This window comes from Mustelus asterias, unplaced genomic scaffold, assembly GCF_964213995.1.
Source record: "Mustelus asterias unplaced genomic scaffold, sMusAst1.hap1.1 HAP1_SCAFFOLD_505, whole genome shotgun sequence".
Classification (NCBI taxonomy): Eukaryota; Metazoa; Chordata; class Chondrichthyes; order Carcharhiniformes; family Triakidae; genus Mustelus; species Mustelus asterias.
This window is the reverse complement of record NW_027590457.1, coordinates 197,440-215,596: the sequence shown is the minus strand read 5'-3', so window position 1 is coordinate 215,596 and position 18,157 is coordinate 197,440. Positions and strand designations below refer to the sequence as shown.

General features: G+C 49.5%; 1 long non-coding RNA gene across 1 annotated transcript; it reads right to left on the bottom strand.

Annotated features, from left to right (window-relative positions):
• Positions 1-336: 336 nt before the first annotated feature.
• On the bottom strand, positions 337-14,238 carry LOC144486891 (uncharacterized). Its single transcript, XR_013496350.1, has 3 exons — positions 14,029-14,238; positions 5,968-6,075; positions 337-2,494 (listed from the first exon to the last, which is right to left on the bottom strand). It is a non-coding gene; the product is annotated as an uncharacterized LOC144486891 (long non-coding RNA).
• Between the last annotated feature and the right edge of the window lie 3,919 nt (positions 14,239-18,157).

Genomic DNA, 18,157 nt, shown 5'->3' with positions numbered 1-18,157 from the left:
TTCATTGTGGTGTTAATGTAAGCCTACTTGTGACAGTAATAAATAAGGTAAACTAAAAATTAACTAAGTTGGTCGGGCACATTAGGAATTAACGGTGTGCAGTGAATAAACTAAACGAATGAAAGCGGGGGGGGGAAGAGAGAGAGAGAGAAAGAGATGGAGAGAAGGAGAGAAGGAGCTTCTGCAGATTTAAGAGTCTGGTTTAAGGGAATGTGCATTCGATTGAAGAAGCCTGTGTGTGTATCTCCCCCTGAGTTTGGGCCTTCGTGTTATCTGAATGAGTGCAAATCAAATCTATCAGAAAACACAACCAAAATCAAGGTGATTTTTACAACATTTTATTGCAATCTTCAATCAAAAGACAGTGAAGTAAGTCAAACCATTTAAACAGAGCACTACAATTCACCTCTTAGGGGAGGCGAGGGCCTCGTGATATTATCTGGACTATTAATCCAGATACTCAGCTAATGCTCTGGGGATCGGGGTTCGAATCCCACCACAGCAGATGGTAGAATTTGAATTCAATAAAGAAAATCTGGAATTAAGAATCTACTGATGACCATGAAACTATTGTCGATTGTTGGAAAAACCCATCTGGTTCACTGATGCCCCTTTAGGGAAGGAAATCTGCCATCCTTACCCAGTCTGGCCTACATGTGACTCCAGAGCCACAGCAATGTGGTTGACTCTCAACTGCCCTCCAAGGGCAACTAGAGATGGGTAATAAATGCTGGCCCGGCCAGCGACGCCCATGTCCCAGGAATGATAAACTCAAACAGGGCAAAGACAAACTGAAGACAGTTATCGTAAAGTTCTTCACATAAAGGAGCGAATGAAGAGTAAGGAGAGCAAACATTGGCTGCCCTGATGAAGAGGGTGATATGGTGGGTGAGCCAATGGAAACTTGGTCATTTTAGTTATCTTAAAGACCTTCTTACTCCAGCACTTCCCAAAGTGTGGTCGGAGGACTGCTGGCGGTTCCCCCCCCCCCCAAGAGGGTTCCTCCCGGGACCTTCCAAAATGCAAGTCACTAATGCGTGATGAGGTCACGAGAGAGAACATTCCAGAACCTTCATCTCCACCACTCGCGTGATATCACGCAACCAAACCATCTCCCACCAGAGAGCGAGCAACTACAAGGTCTCTTTTGTTAAGCAATGTTCCTGTCACGGTTACAACATACAAATACACAAAATAGGAGCGGAAATAGGCCATTCGGCCCCTCAGGCTTGCTCCGCCCCTTCAATAAGATCACGGCTGATCATATCATAGAATGCCTACTGTGCAGAAGAGGCCATTCGGCCCATTGAGTCTGCACGGACTCTCTGACAGAGCATCTTACCCAGGCCCTCTTCCCAGCCCTATCCCTGTAACCCCGCACATTTAGCATAGGCAATCCACCTAACCCGCACATCTTTGGGCACTAAGGGACAATTTAGCATGGCCAATCCACCTAATCTACTCATCTTTGGACTCTAAGAGGCAATTTAGCATGGCCAATCCATCTAACCCATACATCTTGGGGCACTAAGGGGCAATTTCCCATGGCCAACTCACCTAACCCGCACACCTTTGGATACTAAGGGACAATTTAGCATGGCCAATCCACCTAACCCGCACATCTTTGGACACTAAGGGACAATTTAGCATGGCCAATCCACCTAACCTACACATCTTTGGACACTAATGCCAGGATTTTCCGGTCACGCTCTCCAAACAACTAGAAAGCCCCACCTGAGGTCAACGAATCTTTGTATCATCCGCTCTCCCCACCGGTTATGATTACCGTGGCAGGCGGGATGGGAAAGTTCCCCCTTAAGGGTCAATCTACCATGGCCAATCCACCTAATCTGCCCATTTTGGGACACTAAGGGGCAATTGAGCATGGCCAATCTACCTAATCTGCCCATCTTGGGACACTAAGGGGCAATTTAGCATGGCCAATCCACCTAACCTGCACATCTTTGGATGTGGGAGGAAGCTGGAGCACCCAGAGGAAACCCACGCAGACACGGGGAGAATGTGCAGACTCCGTACAGACAGTGACCCAAGCTGGGAATCGAACCCGGGTCCCTGGAGCTGTGAGGCAACAGTGCTAACCACTGTGCCACTGTGCCACCCTTAACTCAATGTGTGTTCTGCGTTTCACACTGCCAACTAACCCAAGATAACTTTTGATTCCCTTGCCTGGCAAGAATCTATCAACCTCTGTCTCAAAAGCATAACACGGCGAGATGATATTGTGGAGCTCAGAAACAGAGGAGAAACCAGCTGAACGCGAAGACCAACAGGAGGCTGACGCTGGGACCTGGACGTTACCTCATCAGAAGCCATTCTTTCCCATCTATTCCAATGTTATTCCGTGCACTGCTGAGTGAAAGCGTTTGTGGCAGGACCGTCGCGTGATCTTTCATCTCAAGTGATCCGCAGATGAACAGGAAATAGTAGCTCTAACCCATTACCCCGGGTGCGTGCCCCAGCGTGGAACTAAAATCTGTGGAAAAACACCACGGTCGCTGTGGTACTATCAGAACAGCACAAACGACACAAGCAGTGTCCCACCAAAACCATCGTGTAGAATCATGCAATCCGGCCCATCACATCCACACCCACTCTCCAATAGGGCTTCCCACCCAGGCTCACCCCTGCAACCCTACGTGCTTACCCCGCCAATCCACCTAACCTGCACATCCTTGGACACCAACAGGCAATTTAGCATGGCCAATCCACCTAACCTGCACATCCTTGGACACCAACAGGCAATTTAGCATGGCCAATCCACCTAACCTGCGCATCTCTGGACACTAAGGGGCAATTTAGCATGGCCAATCCACCTAACCTGCGCATCTCTGGACACTAAGGGGCAATTTAGCATGGCCAATCCACCTAATCTACACATCTTTGGACACTAAGGGGCAATTTAGCATGGTCAATCCATCTAACCTGCACATCTTTGGAGTGTGGGAGGAAACCGGAGCACCCGGAGGAAACCCATGCAGACACGGGGAGAACGTGCAAACTCCACCCAGACAGGGACACCCAAGGCTGGAATTGAATCTGGGTCCCTGGCGCTGTGAGCCAGCAGGGCTAACCACTATGCCAGCGGGCCGCCCGATCATACTGGTTCTAACTATTCCAATGAGACGTCCAATTAGTCCCTGTCATCCACTCATTCCCAAATAGGTCTGCGCAGTTTTTTCCTGCCTTTATCCAATGATAAAATTATGGTTGAATCTGCTTCCACTGACCAACCATTCCAGCTGTTTTAAGGTGAGAGGGGAGAGATGCAAAAGTGTCCAGAGGGGCAATTTTTTCACACAGAGGGTGGTGAGTGTCTGGAATGAGCTGCCAGAGGGTGTAGTAGAGGCGGGTACAATTTTATCTTTTAAAAAGCATTTAGACAGTTACATGGGTACGATGGGTATAGAGGGATATGGGCCAGATGCGGGCAATTGGGATTAGTTTAGGGGTTTTAAAAAAAAGGGCGGCATGGACAAGTTGGGCCGAAGGGCCTGTTTCCATGCTGTAAACCTCTGTGACTCTATTTAGACAGTTACATGGGTAAGATGGGTACAGAGGGATAAAGAACAAAGAACAAAGAACAGTACAGCACAGGAAACAGGCCCTTCGGCCCTCCAAGCCTGTGCCGCTCATTGGTCCAACTAGACCATTCGTTTATGGGCCAAATGCGGGCAATTAGGACTAGCTTCGGGCTTTAAAAATTGGGCGGCATGGACAAGTTGGGCTGAAGGGCCTGTTTCCATGCTGTAAACCTCTACAACTATCTCCCTGCGCAAAATAAATTCTCCTCCCCTCCCCCACTCTGGTCCCTTTTTTTGCCGATGATCTTAAATCAGTCCTTGCCAGTGGAAACTGCGGTTTGGCTCGACCAAGACCCCTCCTCCTTTCCGAACACCTCGATCAAATCTCCCCCTCCTTAACGCCCTCGGCAGCGAGGAGAATAACGCTTGGCTCCCTCGATCAAACCTAATTCTCACGAATGGGACTGGACATCATCACGTGGTATCGTCGGTGGCGACCAACTCATTGCGGCGGCGTCCGGCGCTTGCGGTATGAAGTGGTTCCCGGTTGAAAATGGCGCTGAACTCCTGTTCCTGCTGAACTGAGCCAGTGTGTGTGGTATCAACTGCTAATCAGTTCAGTAGGCACGGGAGGTAGAGTCCAACTCGTTCTCGGAGAATAGCCACAGTCGGAATCCATCAAATGAAGTAACCATGGATGAAAACGTGGAACCTGAATAAAAGAACATCTCGGAAATGAAAGGATGGAAACATTGCCATTCTTCTCTTGAAATCATTCAGCCCCCTTTCCTGACCTTCGTGAGGGTACTGTGCCTTTAAGAAATGTATTTTAATCATATGTTTCTCTGCAGGATTTTGTCGGCGCCATGTCGTCTGTAACTGGTGTCCTCTAATTGTTACTGAAGCAATATAATGGACATCATGCTTTCAGTTGAAAAAAAAAGTTTGTTTATTAGTCACAAGTGGACTTCCATTAACACTGCAATGAAGTTACTTTGAAAATCCACCTAGTCGCCACACTCCGGCACCTGTTCGGGTACACTGAGGGAGAATTTGGCGTGGCCAATCCATCGAACCAGCACGTCTTTCAGACTGTGGGAGGAAACCAGAGGAAACCCACGCAGACACGGGGAGAACGTGCAAACAGTGACTCAAGCTGGGAATCGAACCCGGGTCCCTGGCGCTGTGAGGCAGCAGTGCTAACCCACTGTGCTACAGTTCTGTAAGTTTCAATGAATACTGAAAAGGCCTGGATGGAGTGGACGTGGGGAAGATGTTTCCATTAGTTGGAGAGGCTGGGATTCGAGGGCACAGCCTCAGAGTAAAGGGACGACCCTTTAGAACCGAGATGAAGAGGACTTTCTTCAGTCAGAGGGTGGGGAATCTGTGGAATTCATTGCCACAGAGGAGGCCGGGTCATTGAGTATTTAAGACAGAGATTGATAGGTTCTTGATTGGTGAGGCGATCAAAGGTTACGGGGAAAATGCGAGAGGAATGGGGTTGAAAAACAAATCAGCCAGGATTAAATGGCAGAGTAGACTTGATGGTGGCGCGCCATTGGCTGGCGGTGGGACTGAAGATCCCTTCGTTATCGACAGGGTTTAGTGTTGAACGCACCCTTCGCCGCTGGGAAACCCACGGTGGGGCCACACCGTCAGCGGGACTGGAAGATACCGCCGGTGTGAATGGCTGGAAAGTTCTGGCTAACGTCTCCCTTCCTGACTTGGTTGGCAATGTCCCTCCTCCTCCCCCCTCCCTCCAGCGACACGGGTTTGATTCCCGGCTTGGTTCACTGCCTGCACGTTCTCCAGAGATAGATAGGTTCTTGATTAATAAGGGGATCAAGGGTTATGGGGAAAATGGGGATGAGAAAAATATAAGCCATGATTGAATGGCGGAGCAGACTCGATGGGCCGAGTGGCCTAATTCTGCTCCTATGTCTTATGGTCTTATGGTCCCCATGTCTGCGTGGGTTTCCTCCGGGTGCTCCAGTTTCCTCCCACAGTCCAAAGATGTGCGGGTTAGGGTGCATTGACCATGCTAAATTGCCCCTTAGTGTCCTGGGATGGATAGGTGAGCGGGATTAGTGGGGTAAATATGCGGGGTTACAGGGATAGGGCCTGGGTGGGATGGTGGTCGGTGCAGACTCGATGGGCCAAATGGCCTCCTTCTGCACTGTAGGGGTCCTAAAAGGTCACTGGTTCTTGTCGGGATACGGGCATGGCACAAGTGGGCACAACCGTCATGAGTGATCCAATGTCACAAGGTCACGCTGGGACCTTCCAAATTGAGGGGGGTGTGCCAACATCCGAAACACATGCGTACACTCTTCAGGCATGGTGCTGAGGGGGTGAATCATTGGATAAATGAAGGACAGGAACTCTCATCCTCTTCTCCCTGGTCGGTAGGCTTTGACATCCTTACCTATTCCCTATCTAAGATCAGCTTAGCAGAGACTAAGACCCAAAGCTGGAACTTGCTTGCTGTGGTGTAGCTGTTAGCCACAGTGTTCACTGCATTTACTGTGGAAACCTGAGGGGTTGTCCATCTGCGGGAATGAAAGGAGAGAAAGGTTATCCAAAGGTTCAATCTTATCACTATTGTTGTTAAATGGGCGGCACGGTGGCACAGTGGTTAGCACTGCTGCCTCACAGCGCCAGGGACCCGGGTTCAATTCTGGCCTTGGGTCACTGTCTGAGTGGAGTCTGCACGTTCTCCCCGTGTCTGCATGGGTTTCCTCCGGGTGCTGTGGTTTCCTCCCACAGTCCAAAGATGTGCAGGTTAGGTGGATTGGTCATGCTTGATTGCCCCTTAGTATCCAAAGATGTGTAGGTTAGGTGGATTGGCTGTGCTAAATTGCCCCTTAGTGTCCAAAGATGTGCGGGTTAGGTGGATTGGTCATGCTAAATTGCCCCTTAGTGTCCAAGGATGCATAGGTTAGGTGGTTTGGCCATGCTAAATTGTCCCTTAGTGTCCAAAGATATGTAGGTTAGGTGGATTGGCTGTGGTAAATTGCCCCTTAGTGTCCAAAGATGTGTAGGGTAGGGGGATTGGCCATGCTAAATTGCCCCTTAGTGTCCAAGGATGCATAGGTTAGGTGGTTTGGCTATGCTAAATTGTCCCTTAGTGTCCAAAGATATGTAGGTTAGGTGGATTGGCCATGCTAAATGCACAGGGTTATGGGGTTAGGGTAGAGGGAGGGCCTGGGTAGGATGCTTTTTCAGAGAGTCAGTGCAGACTTGATGGGCCAAATGTCTTGTTCCTGCACTGTAAGGATTCAATGGATTATGTGACTCTCTTAAGATCCAAACTGCAATGGTATGTTTCATTGGTCAATCTTCACGCAGCGGAATCCTGCATCCTCGGAATGATAACACAACAGAAAGAGGCCATTCAGCCTTTTGCATCCGTGTGGTCTGTGTGCCAGAAAGGCTCACCTCGTCACACTCCCCGGTCTTCCTTGCCCTGCAAGTGTTCCTTGCTCCAGTTAACTATCCAATTCCCTTTGGACAGGGATTGAGTCTGCCTCTAGTACACGCCTTGGGGCAGTGCTGACAGAGCAAAGGGAAGCCAAGTGAGTGTCGGCCTACAGAGGATGCTGGGGTTTGCCAACCCCTCTAGGATTGGCCTGGAGTCTCCATGAACTGGAGCTGAATCTCTGGGATACTGCTGTGTGCGACTCTGGAGAAAAATCACAGGGATGTTAAAAAAATATCTTTTTTTTGTCATTTTCTTTGAACTTTCCTCTTTAATAGACATAGAAATGTTAAAGATGGGGGAAAAGATAGGCTGTTTGACTAACAGCCAAGCAACATCCAATTGGATAATGAATCATTCTGCTTTCCAATTGGAAGGCCGTATGTCACAAGGCTGACTAATGGCTGGAGTGTGGGAGCAAGTCATGTGGTAGAACCTTCAGGAACACATTTAGTCACAGTTGACAATCGTAGAGGTTTTTTAAAAAATTCTTTCATGGGACATGGGCATCACTGGATGGGCCAGCATTTATTGCCCATCCCTATTCTGAGTTGCCCTTGAACTGAGTGCCGTGCCAGGCTATTTCAGAGGGCATGGAATCCCTACAGTGCAGAAGGAGGCCATTCAGCCCATCGAGCCTGCACAGACCACCATTCCCATAACCCCACATATTTACCCTGCTAATCCCCCTGACACTAGGGTCAATTTAGCATGGCCAATCAACCTAACCCACACATCTTTGGCATGTGGGAGGAAACCCACGCAGACAAAGGGACAATGTGCAAACTCCACTCAGAGAGTGATCCAAGCCGGGAATCGAACCCGGGTCCCTGGCGCTGCGAGGCAGCAGTGCTAACCACTGTGCCACCGTGCTGCCTCCAGTTGAGAGCCAACCACATTGCTGTGGGTCTGGAGTCACATGTAGGCCAGACCGGGTAAGGACGGCAGATTTCCTTCCCTGAAGGACGTTCGTGAATCAGATGGGTTTTCCCGACAATCGACAATGGACATCAGTAGATTCTTAATTCCAGATATTTTTAATTGAATTCAAATTCCACCCTCTGCCGCGGCGGGATTCGAACCCGGGTCCCCCAGAACAAACCACAAAACATCGCTTCCTACTGAAGATCCATTTAATCTGTTTTGTCCAGTTTTCTGCAATCTCTTGTTCCCTCTTCACACCCTCCTCTGGCCAAGAGCAGAAATCACCCGGTCGCCATTCAGTGAGCAAACTAGCGGAGTCGGAAGCCCACCAACGGTGGCTCGAGAGCAAGTCTCTCCCTCGCTGCGTCGATGTTTGCCCGTGAGGTGCGGAACTTAGCCACTGTGAACAAGGAGACAGTTACAACTCTGTTCACAAGTTAGCTAAGCCCTGTACCACAGCGTGCTGGCTGGAGCAAGAGAGAGAGCGAGAGAGAGAGGGGTGGGGGGAGAGAGAGAGAGAGAGAGACAGAGGAGAGGGTTGAGAGAGAGAGGAGAAAGAGAGAGAGGAGAGGGAGAGAGAAAGAGAGAGGAGAGAGAGGGAGAGAGAGAGAGAGAGGAGAAAGAGAGAGAGGAGAGGGAGAGAGAGAGCGCGAGAGAGAGAGAGAGAGAGGGGTGGGGAGAGAGAGAGAGAGAGAGACAGAGGAGAGGGTATAGAGAGATAGAGAGAGAGAGGAGAAAGAGAGAGGAGAGGGAGAGAGAGAGAGAGACAGAGGAGAGGGTAGAGAGAGAGAGAGGAGAAAGAGAGAGAGGAGAGGGAGAGAGAAAGAGAGAGGGGAGAGGGAGAGAGAGAGCGCGAGAGGGAGAGAGAGAGGGGTGGGGAGAGAGAGAGAGAGAGAGAGAGACAGAGGAGAGGGTAGAGAGAGAAAGAGAGAGAGAGAAAGAGAGAGAGGAGAGGGAGAGAGAGAGAGCGAGAGCGAGAGAGAGAGGGGTGGGGAGAGAGAGAGAGAGAGAGAGACAGAGGAGAGGGTAGAGAGAGAGAGAGAGGAGAGGGAGAGAAAGAGAGAGGGAGAGAAAGAGAGAGAGAAAGAGGAGAGAGAGGGGTGGGGAGAGAGAGAGAGAGAGAGAGAGGAGAGAGAGGGAGAGAGAGAGAGAGAGAGAAAGAGGAGAGGGAGAGAGAGAGAGAGAAAGAGGAGAGAGAGGAGAGGGAGAGAGAGAGAGAGAGAGAGGAGAGGGAGAGAGAGAGAGAGGAGAGAGAGGGAGAGAGAGAGAGCAGGCCAATGCGTTACCACGACAATCTCTCTGTTCTTCCTGGTTAGAGAGAGATGTTTGGTCCATCCCTGAGGAACCATTTACAACAGTGACATTTTCTCACTCAAGAATTTCTTTCTTAATATTCCCGCTGTGAGATTCTCATGTTGTGTCAAATATGTCATCCTCCTTCCCCCCCTGCACTCCCCCACTCCACCCCCACTCCCCCTTCACCCCCCCCCCCCCCCCCTCCACTACCCCCCCTCCCCCTCCCTCTCCAGTTTCTCACCTTCCCTTTTCACCATGTCCAGCCCCAACAGGTTTGCACCAGGGCTTCTCCCTGGGGAATTCCCCCGAAAGCTTCCCTTCCCCCGGGGACTGGCTGACCTCAGCTCGACTCCCCTTGGCAGTGGCTGGGATAGGGAACTCGGGGTGGAATGGGGATCGAGGATCTCAGCCCGGCCACTCAGCGTCCAGCACCATCAGGGAAACATTCGGCCCGTCGTTCCACTGAAGCTTGACCTGGCTTGAACCGGGTCATCTGGAAACTTCTAAGCACATTCCCAACAGTGGCAAAGTCCCCACTGTCTTGAACTCCCGTGGGAACCCGGCCACAATAATCACTCAGCTTTCTGACCAGTGCTCATCAGTGGCCAACCAATGGCCTGAACCATGGGTGCCACGGTGGCACAGTGGTTAGCACTACTGCCTCACAGCGCCAGGGACCCGGGTTCGATTCCCGGCTTGGGTCACTGTCTGCGCGGAGTTTGCACGTTCTCCCCGTGTCTGCGTGGGTTTCCTTGCTCCGGTTTCCTCCCACAGATAAAAAGACGTACTGGTTAGGGTGCATTGGCCGTGCTAAATTCTCCCTCAGTGTACCCAAACAGGAGTGTGGCGACTGGGGGATTTTCACAGTAACTTCACTGCAGTGTTAATGTAAGCTGACTTGTGGCACTGATGGCAAATAAGTAATGGATTCTTCCTGCTCTGCCCCATGCCCAGGACTGGGTTTGGCGATGATGTTAAACTGCCTCTTCCTAACTTTCTGAATACAATGACAATCTCTCAAATTCATTCAACCGTTCAGTCTGAGAAACACAGAAACCTGACCGCCCGCTGGAGGAGGCCATGTGGCCCATCCAACTATGCTGGCTCTTGAGAAGCGCTAGCCAATGAGGCTCGCTTCCCCTGCTCTTCCCCCATTGGCCTGTCAAATGGGTTCCTGTGATATATGTACGTTGGGGGTTTGGGGTGCGTACTACCCCTTTAAGAGCGTGGGTTAGATGACCCCTGGCTCCTCCTAGTGTGGGACCCGGGTGTGCAGTCTAAGACCTGACTGTAGGACAGTCCACACCTACAATAAAGAGCTCCCAGCGTTCAAGTTACCAAGCCTACCTCGTGGTTCCTTCGGCGGTAGGTGCAGAACTGAGCTAATCCTCCAGGGGTCACCTGACCTGCCCTCTTAAAGGGGCACCCCCAACATACATATATCACACAGTTCCTTTCTAAGTTGAGGCTTAATTACCTTTTGAAAGTTGCGCTGGAATTTTGAAAATTTATTTATTAGTGTCAGAAGTAGGATTACATTAACTCTGCAATGAAGTTACTGTGAAAATCCCCTAGTCGCCACAGTCCTGTTCGGGCACACTGAGGGAGAATTTACATAGAACATAGAACAGTACAGCACAGAACAGGCCCTTCAGCCCACGATGTTGTGCCGAGCTTTATCTGAAACCAAGATCAAGCTATCCCACTCCCTATCATCCTGGTGCACGGGCCAATGCACCCTAACCAGCACGTCTTTCGGACTGTGGGAGGAAACTGGAGCATCCAGAGGAAACCCACACAGACATGGGGAGAACATGCAGACTCCGCACAGGCAGTGACCCAAGCCGGGAATGGAACTCGGGTCCCTGGCGCTGTGAGGCAGCAGTGCCCTAGGCTGCTTTGGGAGGCGAGGGAGGAGATTGCAGGGGCTCTGACCCAAATTCTCAATTCCTCCCTTGCCACGGGGGGAGGTGCCAGACAACTGGAGAGCAGCTAATGTGGTTCCGCTATTTAAGAAGGATCGTAGAGATAAATCAGGGAACTCCAGACCGGTGAATCTCACGTCAGTGGTAGGGAAACTATCAGAGAAACTTCTGAAGGAGAGAATCTATCTCCACTTGGAGAGGCAAAGTCTGATCAGAGATAGTCAGCATGACTTTGTCGGGGGGAGGTCATGCCTAACAAATTTGATTGAATTTTTTGAGGAGGTGACCAGGTGTGCAGATGAGGGTAGTGCAGTTGATGTAGTTTATGTGGATTTCAGCAAAGCCTTCGACAAGGACCCACATGGGAAACTTATAAAGAAGGGATGGGATACAGAGGGATTTGATAAAGTGGATTCAAAATTGGCTCAGTTGTAGGAGACAGAGGGTGATGACAAATGGCTGCTTTAGTTGCTGGAAGCCAGTGTCCAGTGGCTTACCACAGGGTGTTAGGCCCCGTTATTCATCATTTATATAAATGACATCAATAACTATGTGGGGGGGGTAGGATTAGTGAGTTTGCGGATGACACAAAGATTGGCTGGATGGTTAACAGAGAGGCGGAGTGTCTTGGGCTACAAGAAGATATACATGGAATGGTCAAATGGGCAGATAAGTGGCAGATGGAATTTAACCCTGAAAAGTGTGAGGTGATACACTTTGGAAGGATTAATTTGACAAGGAATTATTCTATGAATGGTAAGACACTAGGACGTTTTGTGGAACAAGGAGACCTTGGCGAGTTGGTCCACAGAGCTCTGAAGGCGGAAAGGCAGGTAAATAGGGTGGTGAAAAAGGCATATGGGACACTTGCCTTTATCAATCGAAGCATAGATTACAAAAGCAGGGAAGTCATGTTGGAGTTGGATAGAACTTTGGTGAGGCCACAGCTGGAGCACTGTGTGCAGTTCTGGTCGCCACATTATAGGAAGGATGTGATTGCACTGGAGGGGGTGCAGAGGAGATTCACCAGGATGCTGCCTGGGATGGAACATTTAAGTTATGAAGAGAGGTTGGGTAGGCTTGGAATGTTTTTGTTGGAGCAAAGACTGAGGAGTGACCTGGTTTGAGGTGTACAAGATTATGAGGGGCGTGGACAGAACGGATAAGGAGCAGCTTTCCCCCTTAGTTGAAGGGTCAGTCACGAGGGGACATAGGTTCAAGGTGAGGGGCAGGAGGTTTAGGGGGGGATGTGAGGAAAAACATTTTTACCCAGAGGGTGGTGACGGTCTGGAATGCGCTGCCTGGGAGGGTGGTGGAGGCCTCACATCCTTTAAAAAGTACCTGGATGAGCACTTGGTACATCACAGGCCTCATTGAGGTCATTACATAGAAACATAGAAATATAGAAGCAGGAGTAGGCCATTTGAGCCTCCTCCGCCGTTCATTTTGATCACGGCTGATCATCGAGTTCAATATCCTGATCCCCCCCCTTCCCCCCATATCCCTTGATCCCTTCAGCCCCAAGAGCTATATCTAATTTCTTCTAGAAATCACACAACATTTTGGCTTCAACTACTTTCTGTGGGAGTGAATTCCACACATTCTCCACCCTCTGGGTGAAGAAATTTCTCCTCACTTCAGTCCTAAAAGGTTTATCCCTTATCCTCAAACTATGACCCCCTAGTTCTGGACTCCCCCACCATCGGGAACATTCTTTCTGAATCTACCCTGTCTAACCGTGTTAGAATTTTATAAGTTTCTATGCGATCCCCTCTCACTCTTCTAAACTCCAGTGAATATAATCCTAACCAGCTTAGTCCATTCTCATACGAGAGACCTGTCATCCCGGGAATCAGCCTGGTAAACCTTCGCTGCACTCCCTCTTTTGCAAGGACATCCTCCCTCAGATAAGGACACCAAAACTGCACACAATACTCCAGGTGTGGCCTCACCATCGCCCTGTACAATTGCAGCAAAACACCCCTATGCCTATATGCAAATCCTCTCGCTATGAAGGCCAACATACCACTTGCCTACCTGACTGCCTACCGTACCTGCGTGCTTACTTTCAGCGACTGATGCACCGGGGACGCCAAGGTTACAACAACATTTGTGGCTAAATGATTTGCCAGTGATCTCAAACCTGTGGCCCCCTGGCTAATGAGTTTCCTGCCCATTGGAAAGAACCATTCCCATTCCATCCTATTGAAACCTCCCTCCCGCACAAGGTGAAGGCTCGTGGTCTGAAACAGAACATCCGTACAACAACTCGAGACAAAACCGTTCCTCAAAATTAAATCCCTGATTCTTATCGCCCTTTCTCCAAGGAATGAACCACACCCCCCCACGCCCGCTGAGAGCAGCAATGTTGGGTTTTCGGGTTAGCGATGTAGGACCTGTCACCAACTGGTAATCCCTGGCAATGTGATTCTGCGTTTAGTCAAAAATCACATCACCATGAATCCCCTTCAGCAACAGTGGAATCCCAGGCGATGGACACGCGACACGACCGCCCTCCCCCCCCCCCCACCCACAGTTCCTCCGTCTTCCCCCAGTTGTTCCGTCCTCTGGTTAACAAGTTGGTGAATGGAGACGCAGTCAGCACGAGCCCCAGAAACAAAGAATCGGACGATAAGAGTGGAGGTGACCATTCGGCCCCTCATCCATGTGCTGACCCACTCCAGGAGCCATCCAAACAGCTCCCTCTTGTCCTACTCTTTCCCCAACAATCTAAACCCCAAACCTAACAGTTGCAACCGATTTCAACACTGGAACTGTTTGAATAAAATGGGTGTTTTTGAAATAGAATTCCAAAGAGTGAAGCAGTGAGTTAAATCGATTTAAACTGCGGCTTTGAATCAACCTTGAGAAAATTCGCTTACCCGCATCTGGGTTCCTTCAACTTGTTCTTCCTTCCCAAGGTTCCTCCTGGAAGTGTTGACACAGTTTCTCGGACACTGGCTGTCCTCAATAACCAGGCCACAAGGCCACTCCTCTGTGGCGAGACTGGACTGTCCTCAAGGTCGACTCCAATTTGGGACTTCACCCGATATTTAGCATGGCCAAGTCACTGAACCAGCACGTCTTTCGGACTGTGGGAGGAAACCGGAGCATAGAATCATAGAATCCCTACAGTGCAGAATGTGGCCATTCAGCCCATCGAGTCTGCATTGACAACAATTCCACCCAGGCCCTATCTCCATAACCCTATACATTTACCCTGCTCATTCCCATGACAGTAAGGGTTGGGGGAGGGGGGGGGGGGGGGGGTTTCTAGCTAGGCTCACCCCAAGACTGGAAAATCCCGCCCAAGGTCAACAGACCTTTGCGCACGCACCCCACCCCACTACGATTCCCGTGGCTGGCAGAACAGGAAAATTCCCCACTAAGGGTCATGGAATCCCTACAGTGCAGAAGGAGGCCTTTTGGCCCATCGAGTCTGCACCGACTACGGCCCCACCCAGGCCCTATTCCCGGAACCCCAAATATTTACCCTGCTAATCCCCCGACATTTAGTCTGGTCAACCCACCTAATGTGCACATCTTTGGACACTAAGGGACAATTTAGCATGGTCAACCCACCTAACCTGCACATCTTTGGACACTAAGGGACAATTTAGCATGGCCAATCCACCTAACCTGCACATCTTTGGACACTAAGGGACAACTTAGCACGGCCAATCCACCTAACCTACTCTTTTTTTGGATTGTGAGAGGAAACCAGAGCACCCGGAGAAAACCCACTTAGACATGGGGAGAATGTGCAAAGACAGTGACCCGAGGCTGGAATTGAACCTGGGTCCCTGGCGCTGCAAGGCATCAGTGCTAACCACTGTGCCACCGTGCCGCTTATGGGAGTTTTTTGTGCGTACATTGAGTACACTTCACAAAAGTACACTCTTGGCTATGAGACATGTTTGGGATGTCCCAAGGTCATGAAAGGCACTATATAAATGCAAGCCTTCCTTTCGATTGCTGCTGTCTGTCATTTTGTTTTTAACACAACAAGAATATTTGAGTTGAATAACTTTTTTAAAAAAATGCTTTAGGGTGAGATTGGAATATTGTCGAAAGAAACTCCCTGTTCTTCTTTGAATAGTGCCTGGGGAGGTCTCCAATGGCTGTCTGGACAGGTACAGTTTAAAATCCCACCTGGAAGACTGCATCTTCAACTCAGAATGCCTGGAACTTCATTCCAAATTAGATGCTTGACTTCTACTGGGAGGTTGCGCAGGTCAGAGTGCGACTGACTGAGTCTAAACAGACACATTGCATGTCGGCCATTTTAACATGTAAGTAACCCCTGGCAAATTAAAATGGTGCAAGTAGCAATGTTCCCCTCAGATCCCTAGAATTTACACATATCTGAGCAGTGCAATTAGATTGGTAGCACAGTGGTTAGCACCGCTGCCTCACAGCATGAGGGACACGGGTTCAATTCCAGCCTTGGGTGACTGTGTGGAGTTTGCACATTCTTCCCGTGTCTGCATGGGTTTTCCTCCGGGTGCCCCGGTTTCCTCCCACAGTCCAAAGATGTGCAGATTAGGTGGATTGGTCATGCTAAATTGCCCCTTAGTGTCCAAAGATGTGCAGGTTAGGTGGATTGGTCATGCTAAATTGCCCCTTAGTGTCCAAAGACGTGTAGGTTAGATGGATTGGTCATGCTAAATTGCCCCGAAGTGTCCAAAGATGTGTAGGTTAGGTGGATTGGCCATGCTAAATTGCCCCTTAGTTTCCAAAGACGTGTAGGTTAGATGGATTGGTCATGCGAAATTGCCCCTTAGTGTCCAAAGATGTGTAGATTAGGTGGATTGGCTATGTTAAATTGCCCCTAAGTGTCCAAAGATGTGTAGGTTAGGTGCATTGGCCATGCTAAATTACCCCTTACTGTCTAAAGATGTGTAGATTAGGTGGATTGGCCATGCTAAATTGCCCCTTAGTGTCCAAAGATGTGCAGGTTAGGTGGATTGGCCATGCTAAATTGCTCCTTAGTGTCTAAAGATGTGCAGGTTAAGTGGATTGGCCATGCTAAATTGCTCCTTAGTGTCCAAAGCTGTGCGGGTTAGGTGGATTGGCCATGCTAAATTGCCCCTTAGGGTCCCAAGATATGCAGGTCAGGGGGGATTAGCGGGATAAATGTGTGGGGTTACGGTGATAGGGTGGGTAAAATGCTCCATCGGAGGGTTGGCGCAGCCTCGATGGGCCGAATGGCCTAATTCTGCACTGGAGGGATTCTATAAGAGCTACGGTGCTGAAAGAGGCCATTCAGCCTATCGTGTCAGTGCCTTCCAAAAAACAGATACTAGCCGCTTATATTTTCCTGCACTTAAACATTCACCGCTCAGGCTCCAGCACTTTAGTTGCAGAACCTTTCCAATGAGTTGACCAGTCCAACCTCAACCAGTGAATTTCCAGACACCAACCACCCTCTGGGTGAAAATGTTTTCCTCGTGACCCTTCTAATCCTTTGACCTATCACCTTAAATCTCAGCCCCTCTCGTAATAGGCCCTTTAAGGCAGGGGAATTTAATCCCAGAGACTCAAAAGAAGAAAAACTTGCTTTGATAATGTATCCACTGGGCTTTCCAAACCACCTCACAGCCAATGAGTTACAACAATGCTGACGCTTTGAAAGTAAGATGATGTGGTGGCCACTTTTTGCACAGCAAGTTCCCACAAGCTGCAATGTGGTAATGACCAAGATCATCAGATTTTGTAATGCTGATTGAGGGATAAATATTGGTCAGGACATCAAGAATTCCCTGCCCCAGGTCCTCCATTGTCCACCTGGTTCACTAATGCCCCTTTAGGGACGGAATTTAGGTGTCTAGATCACCAACAACCTGTCCTGGTCCCCCCATGCCGACACTATAGTTAAGAAAGCCCACCAACACCTCTACTTTCTCAGAAGACTAAGGAAATTTGGCATGTCAGCTACAACTCTCACTAACTTTTACAGATGCACCATAGAAATCATTCTTTCTGGTTGTATCACAGCTGGGTATGGCGCCTGCTCTGCCCAAGACCGCAAGAAACTACAAAAGGTCGTGAATGTAGCCCAATCCATCACGCAAACCAGCCTCCCATCCAATGACTCCGTCTACACTTGCTGCTGCCTCGGAAAAGCAGCCAGCATAATCAAGCACCCCACGCATCCCGAACATTCTGTCTTCCACCTTCTTCCGTCGGGAAAAAGATACAAAAGTCTGAGGTCACGTACCAACCGACTCAAGAACAGCTTCTTCCCTGCTGCTGTCATCAGACTTTTGAATGGACCTTCCTCGCGTTAAGTTGATCTTTCTCTACATCCTAGCTATGACTGTAACACTACATTCTGCACTCTCTCCTTTCCTTCTCTATGAACGGTATGCTTTGTCTGTACAGTGCGCAGGAAACAATACTTTCCACTGTATACTGATACATGTGACAATAATAAATCAAATCAAATCAATTAAGATTCTAATGTCTTTTCGGGAAGGAAATCTGCCATCCTTACCTGGTCTGACCTACATGTGAATCTAGAGCCACAGCAATGTGGTCGACTCTTAACCGCCCACTGAAATGGCCGGGTAGGGCACTCAATTAAGGGCAATTAGGGATGGGCAACAATACTGAGCCTTACCAGCCGCACCCATGTCTCAAGAAAGGACAAAGATAAAATATGACTCCTATGGGAGGGAAGAATTTGCTTTAGTTTGCTTCAGCTTGGAGCGGCTGCCATCGAGGGGTCCATGGGAGACCCTGGTAGTTGGTCACTGTAACCCAAACGATGACTGCCCCCCTCCTCGGAACATGGGATGTGTGACCTACGGCTGGTTCCACAGGGTCTGCGGACGGCCCCCAGAATATCCAGTCCGCCATATTGTCAGAGAGATGCCGAGCGAAGTACTTCCAAAATGGCTGCTCGATAGAAAATATCATCCGAAACAGGCCTACCTTTGGGGAACTCAGTCTGGGATTGCATTCTGGGCATCATCAGGAGAGTTGTGGGA